We start from the raw sequence: 16,366 nt of genomic DNA on the forward strand, positions 1-16,366 counted from the left end.
CTATCTAAACATAAATATAGAAGGTTTTTCAGTTGGTTACATTTTTTTATGATTTGTTTAATGCTAATGACTTGTAAATTGCAAAATAGCTTTATCACATGTAATTTGAAGATGGAAGAACTTGAATAAAAGTAAAAGGAGTAAATTGCAGTCAAGATAAACTTTCATATCAGTAGGAAATTAAATATCAATTTTCAGGATACAGACTGTCTGTATTTCTCTCACCAAAAAAATGAAGTATAGAGTATTTCACATTTTTGTTACATGCATGCCTTTAATTGAATGTACATATTGCAAGAAGGCTTAAAAATATTTAAAGGAAATATGCTCAGTGTACTCATTCTTCTATAATAAGATAAGGGGATGTAGTTGTTTACCATTTAAATGTCTAGGTCTGCTCTGCTAATTTCCAGTGGAGAAAAACATTACATGAACAGTTTTAATGCTGGATTTAATGCTAATTACTTGTGAACTGCAAGGTGTCTCCTACTTTCCAAAGAACTGTAGGGAAAAAATCACTCTTTTGCCTTTGAAGAATAAACTGCACAAGTCAAGATAAACTTTCAGATGAAAAATATCAATTTTCAAGGAGTCATCCTTCCTCTCAGTAACAAATGTGAAGGAAGAGATAACTTATATCTGATTTTGCTTAAGAGTACAAGACCCGAATGGGGTTATTCTGGTGTTGTGTTTTCATTATTATTTGAATGCAATAGCAGACTGTGCAATATATTTACTATGCAGTCTACAGTCCACTATTGCAGTCAAATAATAATAATAAAACAAAATACCAAAATCACTCCATTGAAGACTCATACTCTTAAATGTAATCCAGGGAAATTATATTTTGTGTTCACATTTTGAATATTAAGTTGAGCTCTAATTAGACAAATTAGTTTGATGAGTTGCTTTAGTTTTCAAAGTATCTAGTTCTGAAGATAATTCCAAACATCTTAATTATAAAAATTCAATTAATTTTTGATTAACTGAACTATATATAACTGATTTTGTACTTTTCAGAAATTAAATATTCATTGGTCTAATAACTGTTAAAATTGTAAGTAACTAGTGTTTTTGTTAAAAAATGATAAAGATCATGCAAATAATGACAGATTAGGTCAGACATAATTCACTATATATATTATTATTTAGGCACCTCTATGAAGTTCTACAACTTACTATGGAAAGCACTTACAATGAATACTAGCATTTACAAGAAATATATAATTTCTTGGTATCTTTAATTTATAGAATTTACACAATGTTTATAACTTTTTTTTAAAATTCATTGACAATGTACCTGCCACTCCTGCAGGCAACCCATTCCATTAATTTATCACTTGTTGTTACCTGTTTCCAAGATAAACTTCTTGTGAATCTCATCTTTCAAGGTAAACCTAATGTGAATCTCACCTGCAAAAAGTTATAATCTTATTGTACATTACTAGTATGGGTAGGTTAAATGTTAGACAGCTTGGAAATCCTACTCAAGTGACCAAATGTGGAACTTTTCAAGTTAACTTCACTTGACCTGGATGGCAATGTCTCTATCATCCATCCCTGCAATGCCTAAAAATTAACTTTTGCCACCTCTGTGAGAAGACCAGCCATTAGATCAGTATTGAATTCTAGAATGAACATGACTCTGTCGCAACTATCAAAACAGAGACAGTATATTTGCCCCACTTACTACCCCAGAAAGCCTAGGTTTGCATCAGTGAGCAAAACATTCCATCACCAGTGAGAATACTTCTGCAACTTTAAATCTTCCTATCATATCTACTTATCAAAATATCTTGGTTCAGCCAGGACCATTACCACTGCCATTGGTCTTAGTGTTCATTGCTATGCAAAATATCTCAATGCTGTTAATGCTAAAGTTTTAACTGAGGAGGAAAAAGCACAATGGACTACTGAAGAGAAACCATCCAACTATCAAAATATTAAGTCCAACCAGGAACATCATCTTAAAAACATGTCTATCCAGAATGTGAACAAGACTTTACCACCTTAATCAGTCTTGGTGTTCACCAATGTGCAAAATATCCCATTGCTGTTAATGCTGGAATTTGCACTGAATGTCCAAGTACAAAGGCATGGTGGACTGTTGAAGAGGAATATCGTCTTACCTTCTGTGAAGCTTCATTAGCTGCAGAAGATACAGCTGACATCAATGAGGTTTTGACAGAGGTTCTACCTAGGAGGACAACAGCTGCAATTAGATCGCATTGTAAATTACCATGCTACAGGGAACTAGCGATGCCACTGTGGATATCTATGTTAGAAGATTGCAAAAGAGCAGGAAATACCCCCATACCTCCTGCTCCAACCATCATCTCAAGAGAAGAGTAGAGCCAGCACAATTCCATCTTCTTCACGTATCTCTTGCAAAATCTTGGGATCAGCTTCATCTTCCTCAGTATAGTCACTGAGTTTTAAAGAATATCATTAGACTGTCACTCAATGAAGTATCTATTATAGTAAAGTTGAATCATTATTTGGAGATGGAATTTTCCAGGTAACATCCTTCTTCTTGGTTAGCTGAGAATTATCCTTCATCATCTGTTCGATCCAAGCAGAAAGAGAGAAAAAATGACTTTATGCCTAAATGCAGGCATTATATAAGAAGAACAAAAACATTTGTATCAGAACAATACTGGAAGGGGCATTGCTTTCTCCCCCCATGTGAGATGCACTCTCTTCAGAAAGTGAAATAGATGACTAATAACAAACTGCCAACTGGGAATTCAGTATAAGGATTAATATAATTTACCTTAGTCCAGTCCAAGAGAACTAAAAGTTGAAAATTTACTTGAAGTTTTGCTTGGAGTGCAGTTATTTGTTATTTGTCTAAATATAGTTGAGCTCAATGCACAGCTCTCTTTGTTTATTGAAGAGTATCATTTGAATGAAAGTGCATGAAAGTGAATTAATTATTAATTTACAGCTTAGTGACTTGTGACCCTTTGAAAGATTTCCATGTGCCATGCTCTTAATCTATCTCTCTGCAAACAGCTTGAAGCAGTCTTTCAATATCAGACCAATTGGAGGAGTTGAGACTGACTTGGAAGATAAGTCTCAAATTCCTTTACAATTTGATATATAAAAAGCATCTTCATAAAAGCGAACAATTATTTGCAGCATGTGATAATCAGCACCAGGTCTGGACTATATATATGCTGGATGGTGGAGAAGTTCCATCTCTAGCTTGATGTTTTTCTTGTATTGTGTTATGTTGTATTTTGGCATTATCTTATTGGAGAAGCATCCACTTTCATTTGACTAACTACATTTACAAAGAACAGCATGCTTGTGCAATCCCTCTTTATCACCTAGACCTCTAACTGGGACCAGAAGTATTGTTTGATTTGAGTTGTTCCATTGATCACAAGTAATTCCATTATTGAAGAAGATCCACTTTTCATTGCAGGTAATGAGTTGTTGATGAAAGTAATTCTTTACAAAACTGATGTGATATGATGTGATGTTGACTTTGTTCTAGTCTTGTTCAATTCATGCAAAGCATTGCAACAGTTCCTGTTGACCTTGTGAATAGCAGAGACACTGTATAGTTTCTCTTTTCCTCGGTATGCTAAATTCCACCAACAATCTCCAGGTGCTTAGACCGAGATCAGTTTCAGTGTTTTAACAGAGTGTTTCAGGATCAAGAGAGTGGCTGGGCAGAACAAACTAGCTCAGTGCAATGTAGTATCCTACTCTTTTTTTTTTAGAGAATTCTAGTTTTTCACTTTGCAGTTGTTTCAGAGTGTTTCAATTAAGGTATACACAAATTCAAATACTAATATTACATAATTATGGCTATTTGTTCTAAGCCAAAGACCAAGTCTTGGACTAACATTTACCTCCAGTCTCTCCTGGCATAAGCACATCACATCAATTGCTTCATTAACATCCAAAAACTAGGCATCATCTTTTCATTCAAGATGCTAAAAAACACACAACAAACTCTCAACTATATACAAATCCAAAATCTACCAAATCTATGCTTTAAAATTCTTGACAATATTCTGGGAAGAGAGAGATTCAGCTCACAGATGATCCTTCACTTACAGATTCACTTCAACCTCTATCTCACAGATGGAATGTTTCAATTTCATCAAGATTCAGCTCACAGATGATCCTTCACTCACAGATGGAATGTTTCAGCACTGTGTTTATTCTACAAGTACTTCAATGGTTATTGCTCTACTGAACTGGAAACCATCACTCCTCTACTTGCTGTTGATTGCACCTGTTAATACAAGAGCAGCAGCTGTTCAGCATGCCTTTACTGTACAACAACAACCATAGCAAAATTACTTCTCTCTTCTTTTATTCTATCCACATCTGTTCTTGGAACAGCCTTCCTCACGAAGTAATCACAACAGCATTGTTCCAAACAACTACAACCTGCAGCTCTTCAAACAAAAAAAACCATCAGTAAACTTCTATCTTAGTCTTCATCTGCACTCCACACATCAGTGTTTATAGGTTCAAATGATGACCTATAAGCACTGATGTGCTAAAAGATTCTTCAATCTCTCCTGTATGGGATCAATATATATACAATCAATGGACAAAACATTAGAGATAAAGGAACTCTCTGTGGCATTGACTCCACCAGATGCCAGAGGTAATTTTAGTCATGTCTGTTGCAGCATTGTCCACAACCACACCTTAGATGTTGGTCATGGATACATGGATCTGATTACATGCTCTACAGCATCCCAAAGAGATTCGATCTGATTTATATCTGGGGACCTGGGGGGGGGGGGGCGCTGTTTGGTCCCAAACTTACCCAGTTCTGTCTTATTTCTCACAAAAAAGAAAAATTTCCCCTAGTATTATTTTTGATAACACTCAAATTCCCAGACAAGATGAGATTTCTTTTCTCAGAATTACCCTGACATCAGGCCTCTCCTAGCACAAACACATCACAACCATTGTATCCTCAGCTTCAATAAAACTAGGATTTCTCTTCTGCTCAAGATGTTACTTCACATCTAAACAGCTGTTAACTTTATACAAATCACAAATCCGTTCAACTATCGAATACTGTTCTCACATTTGGAGTGGGGCTCCTAAAAGCTCTCAAAATGCTCGACTCAATACAGAGGAGAGCAATTAGGTTGATAAATGACCCAACTCACTCCCTTCACTTTCACACAGACGTTTGGTCTCTGCAATTTGTATGTTCTCTAAATAATATTTCCATGGGAAATGTTCATCTGAAACAGCATCAATAATTTCCCAATCTGTACTAAGCCCATTGAAACATGTACAGCTGCTGCCCAACATCCATTCACAGTACACCTTAAAACCCATAGAACAAGTTTCTTTTCCTCCTCCTCCATCTCTGCTACTGCTGTACTGTAGAACAGTCTCCCCCTGACGTATACAATATACATGCTTTTGAATCGAATGTCAACAAGTTTCTCCTTTCCCAACCCACTACCCAAATATGGTATACTAAAGTACTATAGGTTGATGAGCCAACCTCTCGTGTATGGCCCAACAACAACAACAACCACAACAAAAAATTTAAACAAGCATTCCTCAAGCCATGCCTGGGTGATTTGAGCCTGGTGGGATGTCACATTGCCCTGCTGAAACAGAGCATCAGCTGCAGGATATAAGAAGGCCATGAAAGTGTTTAAGTGATCAGTCAGCACATTTTGGTAGCTTGCAGCATTTCATGGCCTGTCCAGACACACTAAGAGACCTAATGTGTAACATGAGAAGGTTCTCCAAACCATCACAGAGCCACCACTTCCTTGAACAAAGCTGACCTGGCACAATGGAGCCATGGCCTCATGCTGTCAACGCCACACCCTCCCGTCAGTACAGTACAATTGATAAGGATTCATCAGACCACACAACTCTGGTCCACTATGTAGAGGTCCAGTTTTGATGATCCCAACACCAGGAGAGGTGCAATGCCCAATGACGAGCTGTCAACAGTGTAAACAATTAGGGTGTCAGTTCCTGTAGCCCACAGTATGCAGGGCATGCAACACAATTTGCTCGCTGACACTGCTTGGACCTCCAACATATCTGGTACGACTGCAGACATTATACTCTTGATACAGTTGCCCTAGAGCAATAGAATGACCTACCTGTGTTGTACTGATATTACATCCATGATCATAGTGACGAAGATCACCTCATTTAACAATGTTTGTCGACTGCGGTACACTGTTCGGAAGTTCTGATGTCTGTTTATTTACTGTGTGCGTTCAGTTTGGGAATGCTTCACTCTGTGCAGGGGATGCCAATGTCAACTTCCTATCATCCCTATCACTAATGTTTTGTCTATCAGTGTATATAAAATATTCATATAATTTTGCACCAACAATAATCTCAAATGTGATATACAAAATAGATTAAAAAAAAAAAAAAAAAAAATCAGCTAACGCCTTTTTATTCCCCGTATACGGGGAGTAGGCGAGGCCATTTAGCCCTATCTAACTTTTGGAGACTGAGTGGGCAGTTCAATCTCCACTGGTACCAATCAGAGATAGATGGCCCAAGGCTATCACTAATTAAGCGGTACTCAGTGAAGAGAGACGGCTCAAATGTGCCGCCATCTTGTGGTCCCTAACCCTAACACAATATATTTAATGTCTGAAATAATGTGGGTTCTACGGTCGATTTTCTTGAGTTTACAGGACGAAAAACCCGAGTTTCCGGGAGGAAAAACCTGCTTGCCCGTGCCAGAGATCGACTAACTCGGGAACCGGTCGAAAAAAGGCTTAGAAAAATTTCCTCTAGTCGCCGACTAGACTCGAAACCAAGTCTTCCTTCGTGCGGCCAAGCGCGGTGGTTGGCAAACGCCACATCTACTGAGCTACACAGGCTCTCTACAAAATATATATATATATTCTCCAATCCTTCTCATTCGTCAATTAGGAGGGGTTGAGTCCCATCCTAATGAGGAGGTTACTGGCTAATTAATGTAGCTGGTTTGCCACTCCTCTGCTGTATCCACCTAAGGGCGATATTTATGAATGTAATCTGTGTGTGTTCACAGAGCTGGTTTGCCTGCTTCTGGGATGAAAAATCCCAGATAAATTTGAGGGAAAAATCCTGCTGTCCAAGTCCAAGATTGGCTAACTGGGCTGTGGCTGAGGACGATTCTTAAGCTCCTCACATTGCTGACAGGAACTGAAACTAGGTCACTCCTTCCCCAAGCATATGGTTGCAAAGCGCATAGCCACTAGGCTAACCTCGCAGAAATATATATATACACGAGTCTGGTCTGAAAAGTTTTCAACCTAACAATGAAAAAACAAATTTAGAATTTCAAAATTATTTTTATTTTTCAACATAATCTCCCTTAAGACTAATACATTTATTCGAGCAATGCTCCAGCATTGCTGGAATAAATTATCATGTCCTTGTAGTAGTTATCACGTCCTTGTAGTAGTTCTAAGTAAGATCTGTAAAATACTCTCTACAGCTGCAATCACCTCTCGATTAGAAGAAAAATGCTAACCAGCGAGGCAGAGTTTTAGTTTTGGGAAGAGATAGAAGTCAGAGGGAGCCAAATCCGGGGAATAGGGCAGATGTTCCAACAATTAATAGTATGGATCCCTTAATTTTCCCATTTCCAAAACACCTTTGTGGGCAGGTGCATTGTCCTGATGAAAGATTTTTTTCTTCTGCAAACCAGTTCTTTTCTTACGAATTTTTTCGCTTAGTCTGGTTAAAAGATCAGAATAATATTCCCTGGTTATTGTTTTACCCTTTTCAAGATAATTAATAAACAAACTGCCTTTAGCATCCCAAAGGCACTGATGCCATGACCTTTCCTGCTGATGGAACAGATTTTGTCTTCTTTGGATCTGAACAACTGGCTTCTGTCCACTGTTTTGACTGCTATTTGGATTCTGGTGTGTAATGGTGAATCCAAGTCTCATCCACAGTAATAAATCGATGCATAAAATCAGTTTTATTCTTGTTGAGATGCTCCAAGCACTGTTCAGAGATTTTCATTTGCAATTCTTCATGCAAAATATATCCTTCAGGTAATTCTTTTGAAATGCCTATAGTCTCTGCAATTTCACGTACTTTGACTCGCCGGTCATCCAATATCATACCGTGCACTTGATCAACGATTTTTGGTGTTGTTACACTTTTTGGATGTCCTTTACGTGGATCATCTTCAAGGCTGGTACGCCTGTGTTTAAACTCAGCAACCCATTTCTTAATTGTCAAAAACAAAGGAGAAGAGTGCCCATAAACTTCGAATGAATTTCTTTTGGCGTTAAACCTTCTTTTACAAAGAATTTTATAACTGCATGATATTCAATTTTATACATTTCAAGGGATACTCTTAGTTATCATAACATTAAGGATGGAGAGAGAGAAATCAGTGGAATATCATATCTAAAAACATCTGTTATCCTGTTCAAGCTATTATGATGTAAACTGCTGGTTAAAGTTTGATTTGGTTTTGGTTAAAATCATGGCTGAAGCAACTTGGGCTACAAGGACAGCATTTAGCAAGTTCAGTAGTCAGTTTGCCCCTTTCAAAGACCATTAAATGAAAGAAGCGGTAAGAGAACAGTAGTAGAACATAGTTAAGAGTAACATAGAAAAAACCATTGAAATCTCAAATGAGGAAAGGCAGCTCGAGTAGAAATGCTATTCACTAGAAATTCAATCAGAAATACTCAAATATGAAAGTATAAAAGTTTTACAGTGACTACTCTACATAATTCAGAAGGCCTGGTGAGAGGATCAAATTCCAAATGAATGGAGTAGAGCCTCATAGTATCCATCTGTAAAAAGGGAAATAATATTAAATGCAAGACCTATAGAGGAATTTCCCTACTGAGTGTTCTAGATAAGATTTATGCAAGCATACTTGAGAAGAAGCTAAAAGAGTGGAAGAAAAGAAACTTGGAAAATAATATGGGGGTACAACAGAAGTTATCAGGATAAGATTTTCACTTTAGGACAAATAGTTGAGAAATCAAGGGAATATAAAAAAAATTGTATTTACAAATTGTTCACTTGGAAAAGGCATGTGACAAGATGAAAAAAAAAAAAGTCATTCAAAATGCTACAGCAATCTTTATTAAATGGGGCATTATATGGAGCAGTTTAGTCTATATTTATGTTGCACAGAAATTAAGGGTGGTCCCTAGTTCTCCCATCAGCAGACTGTTCTGAAAAATTTCCTATGAATTAATCTTGTAAAAACCCTTTAGTAATTTGTATGTCTCAATCATATCACCCTTTCCCACAAATCTTCAACAAGTTCTCATAAGGTTTATTCCATAGACCTGCTACCATTTTGGTCACTCACCTCTGGATCCTCTCTACCTCTTCCTCATTGCCAAGAAACCCGGTGATGACCAGACCTGCTTGCCAAAGTATTCTTCCGTAACCAGTAATCTGATGAGCTGATCTAGCCACTTTTCCTATGTGCCCTCTAAACATTAACTCCCTATCCACTAACACTACTAAATCTCTGGCTTTGTCAATTTCCTGGTGTACAGTTCCACAGCTGGTAATCTTTTCACCAGAATGCATAATCTTACACTTTGCCACATTAAACTGATATCCATTCTTCTTTGCCCAGTCTGCCAATCTATCCAAATCATCCTGCAAAATTATGACATCATCTGTATTAACTATTGCTCTATACAACTTGCATCATCAGCAAACAACTGAAGTAAGTACGTCTCAGATCATTTCCTATATTGTTAATGTACTAATAGATCAGTCGGTAATTTGCTACATCAGTCTTGGAGCCTCCTTTATATAATATGGAACTCTTTTCCTCTCTTCCCACCCACTCAGGACTAACCCAGAGCTGAAACTTAGATTAAACAATATGGTCAAGGCCACTGACAATTCCCTTGCCACTTCACGTAAAAACTCAAGCTGGTATATCATCCAATCCCACAGTTGTATTCACATTACTATAACCACTTGGCCTGGTTGGCCAAGTGGTTAGCATATCCGCTCTAAAGCCAAAAGGCTGTAGGTTGGAATCCTGCCGTGGGCATGGATGTTTGTGACTGTCTGTGAAAACACTAGTGGTGGTCGTCACCAGCACATGACGTTGGTGTAGATCAGTGTTTCTCAAAGTGTGATACGCGTACCACACACTCACGAAAGGTCTTCAGGGGGTACGTGGCAATTTTTGGCTATGCATCATTAACGCATGGAATCATTATTTCTCAACAAATAGTGCAATTAGAGACAACTGGGACACTAATTAAAAATGTACTAACTAATGAATCACATCTCCCCTCCAACAGAAACTACTGTATAGACTCGAGCAAAACCATTTGTTGCCTGTGCAAAATATGGCTTTGCTTGACACCACTCCATCATGAACGTGTTAAAACTAAGAAATATATAGCGAATGCGTTTCAGATATTATGGAATTCGGTTGAAGAGAATTAGCATTTCCACTCAACTGTTGAAATGCTAATTTGTCTTTGGTTTGTGCGATCTTTTGTTAATACTGCACCAATCATATGCACCTCTTCATAGTTGATCTATGTATCTCAAGTCTTGTAAATTACTGGTAATTTTTGCTTGAAATAAAGGGAAAGAAGATGAAGCTATTTGGGTAGATGGTTCTTAAGGATCAAAGCTGTATAACTGAGAGGAAACCTCCACATAGCCTTTAAAGGAATGCGGGGAATCGACCAGGGCTTCTGATCTAATGTCCAATCCTCACCTTCTCGTGGTGCACCCTGTTGAATATCTCCTTGGATACTGAACGAACGAGGATGGGCTGGCAATCTGGGATTTAGCCGACCAAATTGTATTCTTATTGATTAAACCAAAATAAAAAACGATAGTACATGACAAAATTTCATGCCGGCTGGGGCGTCACCCGTTTAAACAAGGCCCCTGTTGTTTTCGCCAGGGAAAAGGGGCGAACAGCGAAAAGTCAGCTACTGGAACAAATCTGAAAACAAACCCCCAACTCAACATCACCAGAGTTAAAGATCGGTACTATCAATGCAAGAAGCCTGAATGGCAAAGAAATGGAGCTAGCTGAGGAATTAGATAAGTACCAGATCGACATAATAGGGGTGACTGAAACAAAAAAAGACCAAAACTGGTGAGATCTTTCTGAGCAATAAATACAAAATGTTATATTCAGGCAATGACAATCAAGGAAAAGAAGGAGAAGCCATTGTATTCAACACAAAATACAAGGCTAATCTTCTTGAATGGCAGTTAGTCTCAAGTAGAGTAATGTGGGCAAATATGAGAATGGGGAACTGGACAATGAGACTTATTTGTGCCTATGGTCCCACAGAAGGTTCTACTAAGGTAGAAGTGAAGGAATTTTTTGAGGGTTTAGAAAAAGCAACTGACACAATGAAAAAGGAAAAGTTGGTCCTTGTTGGGGATCTAAATAGCAGAGTAGGAAATGATTGTGAGACATACAAAAATGTTTTGGGAAAATTTGGAGAAAAGAGCAAAGCTAATAATAATGGCAAATATCTGTTGGATTTCTGCTCAGGACATGGACTGGTTATTACTAACACCATGTTCCAACATAATAATGTGCACAAATTCACATGGAGAGAAGAGGCTAGGAATAAGAAAAGTCTCATTGACTATGTTATTGTTGACAGTGATGTTTTCTCCCTGGTGCAGGACACCAGAGTGTACAGAGGATTTGAAATTGGAAGTGATCACTATTTAGTCTTGAGCAGGATAAAATTGAAATTCATATTGAAAAGACTAACATGTAAGAAAGTTTTAAAGCGAATAAAAGTTGAGCACTCTCAGATGTGAACTGTAGACTAAAATACATAAAGATTATTTGAAGAAAAAATGAAAGAGTTTGAGAACAGGAATCAAACCTTGGAGATTCAGTGGCAAACTCTGAAGAAAACATTGATTGATTAATTCTGCCCGAGAGGCATGTGGTGAGGTTGTCTGCAAGGATAAAAAAATCAGAACTCCCTGGTGGACAAAGGAAGTTAAAGAGGCAGTGAAGGAAAAGAAGAAAGCGTATCAAAAGTTCCTGGCAAATAAGTCAGCTGGTGCTCTTAGAGAATATAGAGACAAATGCAAGAATGCTAAACACTGTGTAAAACTAGCTAAACAAAAGTCGTGGGAGGACTTTGGCAAGAATATAGAAAATAAATATCAAGAAGGTGGCAAAATATTCTGGTGGTTGTTGAAGAAGCTTAGGGATAGAGGAAAGCGTGCTGTAAAAGGAGTTAGAGATGATAACGGTGACATGAAAACAGGAGAAAAAGATATCCTTGAAGTATGCAGTAATTACTTTGAAAAACTGCTAAATGAAACAAGCAGTGATGACAGCACACAGTGATAAAAAACACTGACCAGGCATGCAGTCAGGAATACATATCCATACTTGAAGTAGAAAAAGCCATCAAAGGCTTGAAATGTGGAAAGGCAGCAGGAGTAGATGATATCAGACCAGAAATGCTGAAGTATGGTTGTATAAAAGTCTTACAGTGACTGCACTGCATAGTTCAGAAAGTCTTGGACAGTGGGACGAATTGCCTATGATTGGAGTAGAGCTCTCATAGTACCCATATATAAAAAGGGAAATAAAACTGAATGTGAGAATTACAGAGGTATTTCCCTAATGAGTGTTCCTGGCAGGATCTATGCAAGTATACTTGAGAAACGGTTGAGAAGAATTGTGGAAGAAAAGCTTGGTGAAGAACAAGCTGGATTCAGGCCAAATAGAGGCTGTCAGGATCAGACTTTCACTGTACGACAAATACTCAAGAAAGCATGGGAATATAACAAAGATCTGTATTTAAGTTTTGTCGATTTGGAAAAGGCATATTTCAAGGTGCCAAGAGAGAAGCTATTCAATACCCTGCAGTTATATGGTGTTAATGGGGCATTATATCAAGCAATACTTAGTCTTTATTTGAGTTGTAAGTCAGCAGTTAGAACTGAAGGAAGTACAGGAAGATGGTTTAATGTTAAATCTGGTGTGAGACAATGATGTACATTATCCCCTCTGTTATTCATTATCAATATGGATAACATTATGAAGGAAAGTGGTATTAAACATGATATCAAAATTGGAGATGTTAATGTCAGCTCTTTGCTTTATGTGGATGATGTTGTACTTCTAAATAAATCCGCTACAAGTCTGCAAGATTCTCTGACTAAATTGAATAACTGTTATAATAGATATGGTATGAAGGTCAGCAATAAAAAGACAAAGACAATGAAAATAGGCAGAATCATTGAAAATGTCAACTGTGTTGTGAATGGAGACCCTTGGAACAAGTAAAACATTTCAGCTACTTAGGCACGATTTTTATTAAAGATGGTAAATTAAATATAGAAATAGACAACGGAATCAGAAAAGCTGGTATGGTGGGAAGTCAATTGAATAAATTCATATGGAATAAGAGAGAAATTAGTCAGAACACTAAATTAGTTGTATACAAGACTGTATCAAAATCGTTCTAACTTATGGATCTGAGAGCTGGGTCAGAAGTAAAACACTTGACCAAAGACTAGAGACCACAGATATGAGAGTCCCGAGAAAGATTATAGGCATGAACAGATGGCATCAATGGCAATATCATATTAAAAACGAGGGTATTAGGAAAGAACTTGACATTGTCAGCATCCAGGAATGTGTTAGCAGAACTAATCTCAGGTGGTATGGTCACTTAAACTGAATTGACGAGGAAAGATTAGTAAAATAAGTGTTCTCTGCCAGGTTGGCAGGATACCGACCCAGAGGAAGACCAAGATATAGGTGGATTGATATGGTACAAAGTGCCTTAGACGATAGAAATATAAGATCTGATAATGTTGGAGTCTTGATAAGTAACAGACCGATTTGGAGGAAAATTGTAGATAGGAAGTTAGTAATGATGTAAATTTTTTCATGTAGTACTATCATATCCTGTACACTCCTTGAGGGTACATGGTAGGAATTTGATGATGATGCACACAAGGAAACTGTTCTCAATGCCTAAAGTAGCAATAGCGATTACAGCTTCTTGGTAAGTCACACCATTTTCAATTTTTTTCCTGAAAACTTTAGTTTCTGAAAATCCCCACATGTATTTTGCACCATTATTTTTTTAGCTTTAATTTTGGGAAAAAAGTGCGAGTTATATTCGAGTAAATACAGTAATTTTTTTAGCTTTCAAATTCTTAAGTATGGATCATTGGTTAATGATTTGGATTTATAAAACCCACAAAAGAGAGCAATATACCTAATACAACTAGCTGTAAGCAACAAGAAAACGTTGATATTGCATCTGGATCATATGAAAATGATAAGGGTGTGTCGTCCAACATCTCTAGAGAACCAACTAGGAAGAAGATGAAAAATCTTCGTAAGTATGATATGAATTACTTGAAATGTGGATTTTCTTGGACGGGAAATGAAGAGGAACCTATTCCAAATTTTTTTCTATTAAAAATAAATCATATTTTTTGTTTACATGAACATATTAATTCAAATAAAATAGACATTTACAATGAAATATACTTTATTTATTTATTATTTGTTAAGGAGGTACTTGGTAATAATGAAAATTTAAGAAGGGGTACGTGGATATCTGAAGTTTGAGAAACACTGGTGTAGATGATGAACAGTTGTAGCTGGTGGATTGAGTGGTGGAGTAGGTGCCTTCCCTCGATGGGTCTTTGGACTCACTGGAGGTGCTATGTAATAATAATAATTAAGGTTCTTCAGTAATATGCTATGCACCTCCATTTCATTTACCTCAGTTCCCATATAACAAGAGAGGCCTTTGCCTCTTGTTTTTTGCAATCACCACCTGGATGATATATTCTTGCAACATGTTCACTTAGTAATTATATTATTTTGGCTGATTCAGTTACCTCCCTACCATGAGCATTCATTAAAATCAATCTGCCATAAACATTCTTTCTTTTACTTGCAGCATATCAAAAGAGCTGTTTGGGATTATCTTTAGCCTGCATTGCTAATTTCCTTTCATACTTTTCTTTCTTACCATAGTTAACCTTCTGGTCTGTGCCTTGTACTATTCATGTGTCTGCTGGTCACTTTCTCCTTGAATTCCCTCCACAATTGTTTCTTTTTTTGCAGCTCCAGCTCAATGATGATATTCATCCATTTAACTCCTACTTGATTTACTCTCCTGAGTAGGTGTGCAGTCTGCCATTACTTCCTTCAAACACTCCTTTACCACTTCCCATGGCTATCAACATTCAGCCCTTGCAGTTTTACAAGCTATGTCACCAATCCAAGCAATCTCCTAAGCTTGTGATACTAACCAGCCCTGTAATTCCACATATACACTTAACAGAAAATTCCACATACACACTTAGTCATTTCCCAGGTCAAAACAATATAAGCACTCTCTCACCAATTGGTGATGCATGGTCATATTCATTATGGACAAATTTTCTGATTCAATGACTAGATGAAGCACTCTCGAACCCCTAGTATATTCCACCACATAATTACCTTGTTTTAGGTTATTATTCCTTAGTAACTGCATAAATTACATTTCCTTTCTCCTGTGTGCCCTCTCCATTTATGCAGTTACTAAGGTTATTATTCCTTAGTAACTGCATAAATTACATTTCCTTTCTCCTGTGTGCCCTCTCCTCCTCTCAATCTATGTTTCCATAGTTTAAATCCCCCATAATTATTACATGCCCTCCACTCATTGAGTCTATTTGCTGATGCATACTATCTACTATACCCTTCACATTCTATCTACCCCTTGTCTCTATCTCTAGAACTTGAACAACTGTATATTTTGTACTGCTGGCCTCTATCTCCCACCAGATAGCCTCAAATGTGTTATTTCACTAGCTTGCAGCTGAACTTCTACTCTCTTTGGTTGCAGTTCATCAGTTATCATCAATAACATTGCTCCCCAATTCTTTTCTCTCTATCCTCCCTGAACATACTATATCCTTCACATTCTATCTACCATGATAAAGAAAATGAAGGAAATCACATGAAACAGAATGAAGACAATGGGAGGAAACAGAAAAAAGGAAATCATACATACACAAAGTATTAACATGAACCAAGCAAAGCGCACACACACACACACACACAAACCTGCAAACATTAAATCAGATATATATATATATATATATATATATATATATATATATATATATATATAAGAAAGAACTTGAAGAATATGAAATTAGAAAAATAAAACTGCAGAGTTAATGTTTAAATTTCAAAATATTATATTAAATTGGAAATCTTTATAATAAAACTAAACAAAAACATGCCACAATACACAATATTTACAGTTTTTAATTTTAAGTTTAATTAAAAGGTATGTGGGTTAATGGTTCGCTTTGCATTTAAAAGATTCTTTATCAATAAGATAAAAAAATTCACATTTAA

At 36.9% G+C, this 16,366-nt stretch overlaps 1 protein-coding gene across 2 annotated transcripts in view; it reads right to left on the reverse strand.

Annotated features, from left to right (window-relative positions):
- The window catches only part of LOC150097869 (uncharacterized), a 622,248-nt gene that overhangs the window by 74,419 nt on the left and 531,463 nt on the right, over window positions 1-16,366 (reverse strand). The window lies entirely within an intron of this gene.

This window comes from Typopeltis vanoorti, chromosome 16 (genome assembly GCF_054136105.1).
Source record: "Typopeltis vanoorti isolate ZY-2024b chromosome 16, IOZ_Tvanoo_1.0, whole genome shotgun sequence".
Classification (NCBI taxonomy): domain Eukaryota; kingdom Metazoa; phylum Arthropoda; class Arachnida; order Uropygi; family Thelyphonidae; genus Typopeltis; species Typopeltis vanoorti.